The sequence below is a fragment of the Tupaia chinensis genome, unplaced genomic scaffold, assembly GCF_000334495.1.
Source record: "Tupaia chinensis unplaced genomic scaffold, TupChi_1.0 Scaffold000410_1, whole genome shotgun sequence".
NCBI lineage: Eukaryota > Metazoa > Chordata > Mammalia > Scandentia > Tupaiidae > Tupaia > Tupaia belangeri.
Genome location: NW_006159915.1, coordinates 2,673,371 through 2,679,363, shown reverse-complemented (window position 1 = coordinate 2,679,363; position 5,993 = coordinate 2,673,371). Strand labels below are relative to the sequence as shown.

Below are 5,993 nucleotides of genomic sequence, written 5' to 3'. Positions count from 1 at the left end.
CCCTTCTTCCTACCTGTAAATCCACAGCTAAGAATTAAACCCGTAGCTGCTTTCAGACCCAGCTTTCTAACTACCCTTCTTGCTCACTCTTTTTGGCATCTTCCACAGTGTCTTGCACACAGGCATTCTGCAAATGCTGGTTGATAGTAAAATGGTATTTTGAGCCTTTTTTCTTTTTTAGTCTGGTTTTTAAAACATTTTGCAGGATTCAAGATTTAGAAAGTTTACACATATGGGCAGGAAGCAAGGCTTAAGATGTTTCCAGTCATCCTTATCAACGTCGGAAGTAGTTTTTGGCATATGTGCTTGTTAATGCAGTGTTGCATGATTTCTTTTCAACCTGTGTTGCTATTTCAGTTTACCGAGCAGAGTTATCACTGAACGTTCTCTCTTACCTATCCCTGTACCCCATCAGTGATCAGGTCTTGTGTGTTTTTCTTAAATAGATCATGCAGGTCTCTAGCTTCTAACACTCTTGTTCTCCCCAGTCCAATCCATTTTCATCACAGCAGATGCATGTTAATTAGAAGAAGAGGCTACGGGATGGTGTATCACAGCAAAGTAAAAAAAAAAAAATAGGGGGGAACCAGCAGTTAGTGTAATGGCTATGTCGCTGGACTCCCACGTAGTTGACCGCGGTTCGTGTCCCGGACCCGGTGGCTTAAAACTCACGCCGGGCGCGTGTGCGTGCGTGCCCAAGATCCCGAGAGGAGAATGGAGGAGAAGGGATTGCAGCGTGACCATCCCCCCTGGGGGGTGATTTCTCGCTTTCTGTCTCTATGTCTCTCTCTGTCTGTCTGGCGAGTGCACGCGCCCTACAGTGAAAATCTCTCAAAAAAACATAGACAATTTAATATATACTTAAAAAATTAGTGGGACTATTAACAATGATGACTAACATAATGTAATGTTCGGTATTTAAGATGAATATGGGTGCATCCTTTATTTGGTTATTGTACATGTATGCATGCCTTAAAAACATACTTAGCTCTTTTATATTAAATGTTCATGGAAGTCATAATTTTTCATATTATGTACACTGGAAGTCATAATTTTAAAAAATTGTCAGACCAGCAAGTAGTGTAGTGGTTAAGGTGGCTAAATCCCACATGTTGACCTTGAGGTTGAGTCCTGGCTCCAGTGGCTTCAAAAATATACTGGGAGAGAGAGAGAGAGAGAGAGAGAGAGAGAGAGAGAGAGAGAGAGAGAGAGAGAGAGAGAGAGAGAGAGAGAGAGAGAGAGAGAGAGAGAGAGAGAGAGAGAGAGTGAGTGTGTGTGTGTGTGTGTGCGTGCATACCCAAAATTCTGAAAGGAGGGATAAATGTAGGAGAAGGGAATGTAGCATGACTATCCTCTATAAAGGGTGATTTCTCACTTTCCCTCCCTTCCTCTCTCCCTTTCTTTCTCTCTCCAGTGAGCACTATGTGCCTGCTGGCAAATTAAAAACAAAATTTTCATCTCTCCTCATCCCAAAATTAGACCTTTAGGGTGGCATATGCAAACTACTACCTATTTCTGTAAATAAAATTTAACTGAAATAAATAAGAGAAAATAACAATGGACTACTTATTTAGAAATTTGAACTCTGGAGTCCAGAGTCCTGCTAGTACCAACAAAAACCACCAAACAGAAATTTCTGTAACACCAGAAAGGAGTTTTTTGTAAAATTTTCAGGTCACATAATTCATTCATAAAGCAGATTAGCAAACTTAACACAAACAATTTAAATTTTTTGCAGAAATTTAGGGAGCGTTGATTAGGAACTTTACAAATATGTACTTGGGTACTATTGTTTTAACCAGATAATATAGATTAAAATAATACATTAAAAATGCAAATAGGTTTTGGCTGTAATGTTAATGATTAGACATTATTACATCAGCAAACAGACTTCAGCTCAAATAGTTAACTGGAGAGATTATAGTAAAGGAACCACTTTGCAGTAGGGTCACAGTTAAGGAGACCCATGGGAAATGCTGAAGAACATAAAACATAAAAGTGAAAGTTGTTTTCTACCCCTCAGGATGAAGGAACAAAGGGAGGAAGTTGTATTACTAGAGCTCATTGATACCTGGCCAAAGGAGGAGGGCCCATACAGCAAAAGCTATAAATTGTGGAGAGATAAGCCACATCAAAGTGACACTGCAGTGAAACAGGGAGGAAATGAGGAAGAAATACCTTGATCTTCATCTCTACCCCAGTTTCACATCTCTGGTCAGTGCCTGTCCAAACCTAATGAGAAATCCATAACAAGGAGCCTAGGTAATTTAGTCTGCATGGGTCAGCCAGAAAATAAGCAGAGCTGGGCAGATAATAAGAGTAACTGGTAGATCTTAAAGATCCAACTTACTCTGATCCGCAGGGCCCCACAGGATCTGACACTTTCCCAACTTATTCACGTTCATACTCCTCCATCCCTGAGCTTCAGTTACATTTGGATTTTTCATTTTCTTGAAGGCACCGTGCTTACTTTATTCTCAGTGACTGTACACAGGCTGTTCCCTCTTTTTGGTAAGTACTTGCTTAGTTCTTCACACCATTAAATTTTATTCATTCCTTAGAGCTCAACGCAAAAGACACTTTCTCAAAAAATACTCACCAGATTCTCTAGATTAGATAAATCCTCATGTAATATGTCTAAACAGTCCTACTTTTGTACTTTGTGGCACCTAATGTAATTAACTTTTGGCTGTGAGTCTACAGGTTTTGTCTACCTTGTTTACCACTGATTTCCTATATGTTTTGCATATAAACATTAAGTCATGATAAATACTGATTCACTAAATGAATGAATAAATATATGAATAAATTTTTTATGGTTTATTCAAAAATGCAAAAATGTTGCATATGCCTGTTTAACTTAATATCAAAACTACAGATGAAGTAGTACAGGGACGGGACCAGCAGTTAGCGTAATGGCTATGTCGCTGGACTCCCATGTAGTCGACCACGGTTCGCGTCCCGGACCCGGTGGCTTAAAACTCACACTGGGCGTGTGTGCATGCGTGCCCAAGATCCCTAGAGGAGAATGGAGGAGAAGGGATTGTGGCGTGGCCATCCCCTCTGGGGGGTGATTTCTCGTTTTCTGTCTCTCTGTCTCTGTCTGGCGAGCACACGCGCCCTAGAGCAAAAAACTCTCCAAAAAAAACAAAAAGAAAGAAAGAAAGAAAGAAAGAAAGAAAGAAAGAAAGAAAGAAAGAAAGAAAGAAAGAAAGAAAGAAAGAAAGAAAGAGTACAGGGGCGAGGACTTGTATAGCATTCTCACCTGGGCTAGACTGAGGTGTATATCATGCTGGTAAGGTCTCTTTACAATCTAAATGATGCATAGCGATTAAATGTATAAATAACAATAAAAAATAAAAAAAAAGAAATAGGGGGAAAGTACTCTTGAACTGATTTCCTGCTATCATATCTATTAATGTAGTACTCTTTAAATTAGGAGAGAAAAAAGAGCTGACTTGTACTTAATATCTTACTTCATTCCTATCTTTTGCAGGGATGAATTGAATAATTACTTCTTATAAATCCAAAGTGTAGCAGAGTGCTTTTGAGGTTAGTGTTTACAAGGGCAGGGGTGTGATTCCATGTACACTGGTCCTTACTGTGGCTTTCCCAATTCCTCATTGTGTTGCGTGCTTCTCCATCTCAGAATGCGGCAGAGTGCCTCCGAGGGGAAAAAGACATTCTGACCCATCCCTTACTTTCAGATATCTCTGTGATGTATTTTCCCCAGAATATTGCACACAGAAATGAGGTGAAGAAAGGGAGAGCATTATGGAGTAGAGGACTCTGAAAACGTGCTGTTTTCAGCACAGTGCACATTATGCAAGGATCTTTGTATCGTATGTGATGTGCATACTTTAGACGTGGTTCCTATTGATTCTTCTGCTAGTCCTACTGTAGATAGTAATTCTCTATAGCCATTTAAAGGTTGATAGTGAATTAATTGTACCACAAGGTGAAGGTATTAATATGCTGCTTGCAAATTGCCAAAGGTTGAGTGGATATCCGCCCTGTGCTTTAAATACTAGGTCTCTTCAGACTTCTCTTGATCTCTTCCCTTCTTGGTTGACATAGTTATTGAGTTGGCCTCATCTACTCTCTTGGCTCCTACTTCTGTGAGACACTCACACACACACACATGCTAAATTACTTTTAAGTTTTTAACCCAGCCCCAGTTCCTCTCTTTGGCTCCAGATCCACATTTCCAATGACTTTTCCACTGCCACCTTTTCTTAAAACCACACCTGGTAAACTTCTTGAATTTGCAGCCTCAGTTAATGGATTGCAACCTAATTAGTCCCTAAAACCAGAAGTCTTAGGCTCATCCTTGAATTCTAACATATAACTACCTCTCTTATATTTTTAAAAAATAATAATTTTTTATTTATATTTAATCTCTGTAAATCTTTACAGCATACTAAATGGTTTTCCCCAGCGTGATACAGTGTGTATTAGCCAAGTCATAGATATTACCATGTACATTGTCATCAACAGATAACTTTTTATTTTTGTTTCTGTTAAAATTTTTTTTCCTGTGATCCTCTACCTCCTCCCCCCCCCCATTACCCACCTACTCTGATTGTTTCTAGTATCTTTGGTTGCCCTTCCTGCTATAACACCTTCCAATCTTTCAGTTTCTGCCGGAGTGCAGAAATTTGGTATATAAAAGTGAGGATGTACAATTCCTGTCTTTCATCATCTGACTTACTTCACTTAATACTAACTCTTCCATATTCATCTACTTTATATCAGATGTCAAAGTCTCATTGTTCTTTATAGCTGAATTAGTCCATAGTATATATGTGCCACCTTTTTTCAATCTATTTGTCTATTCTTGGACATTTGGGTTGATTCCAAGTCTTAGCAATTGTGAATAATGCTACAGTGAACATGAATGTGCAAGGTTTTTTTTCTGACTAAATGCTTTCCTGTCCTTTTGGTAGATACTCAGGAGTGGAATTCCTGGGTCTGATGGTAGTTCTAGTTATAGGTTTTTGAGGAATCTTCATCTTGTTCTCCACAGTGGCTATACTAATTTACATTCTCACCAACAGTGTAGGAGGGTTCCCCTTTCACCACAACCTCACCAAGATTTATCATTCTGTATTTTTTAAAATTAGCTATTTTGACTGATTGGGGTTAAGTGGTATCTCTTTGTGGTTTGGATTTGTATTTCTCTTATGAAAAGCGATGCTGAGCATGTTTTTGTATGCTTTCTTTTTTGCTGTTTGTATGTCTTCCTTGGAGAACTGTCTGTTCAGGTCATTAGCCCATCTTTTAATTGGATTGATTATTACTATTTTTGTGGATAAGCTGCTTAAGTTCCTTGTATATTGTGGTTATCAATCCCTTGTCTGAGGCATAGTTTGCAAATATATTCTCTCATTTTTTTTTTTTTTTTGAACAAGCAGTCAAGATTTTGTTTCGTTTTACTACTGGCTAGAAAGACAGTATTATGGCCAAAGATGGCAATGACATTAAAAGAATTCTCTGTGCTTTTGAATATGCAATATATTTTTCCCAAGAGTTGCCCTGATATGATCTCAAGAGTGCACAATAACTCCTCTTCTGAAGATGTCCTTTTCTTAGTTGTTGTATTCTTTATTCATTTTTTTCTTTTTTTGGAGAGGTTTTTGCTATAGGGTGCATGCGCTCACCAGAAAGACAGAGAGAGACTGAGAGACAGAAAGTGAGAAATCGCCCTCCCACCCCTCCCCCCCAGGGAGGATGGCCATGCCACAATCTCTTCTCCTGCATTCTCTTCTTGGGATCTTGGGCACGCACGCACATGTGCCTGGCGTGAGTTTAAGCCACCAGGTCCAGGACTCGAACTGCGGTCGACTACACGTGAGTCCAGCGACATACTCATTATGCTAACTGCTGGTCCCTCTATTCTTTTTTTTTTTTTTTTTTTTTTAGAGGTTTTTGCTGTAGGGCGCATGTGCTCACCAGAAAGACAGAGAGAAAGCAAGAAATCACCGCCTGGGAGG

The 5,993-nt window shown here is 39.3% G+C and overlaps 1 pseudogene; it reads right to left on the bottom strand.

The window, feature by feature from the left end:
• The window catches only part of LOC102502980 (eukaryotic translation initiation factor 3 subunit H pseudogene), an 8,705-nt pseudogene that overhangs the window by 1,478 nt on the left and 1,234 nt on the right, over window positions 1-5,993 (bottom strand).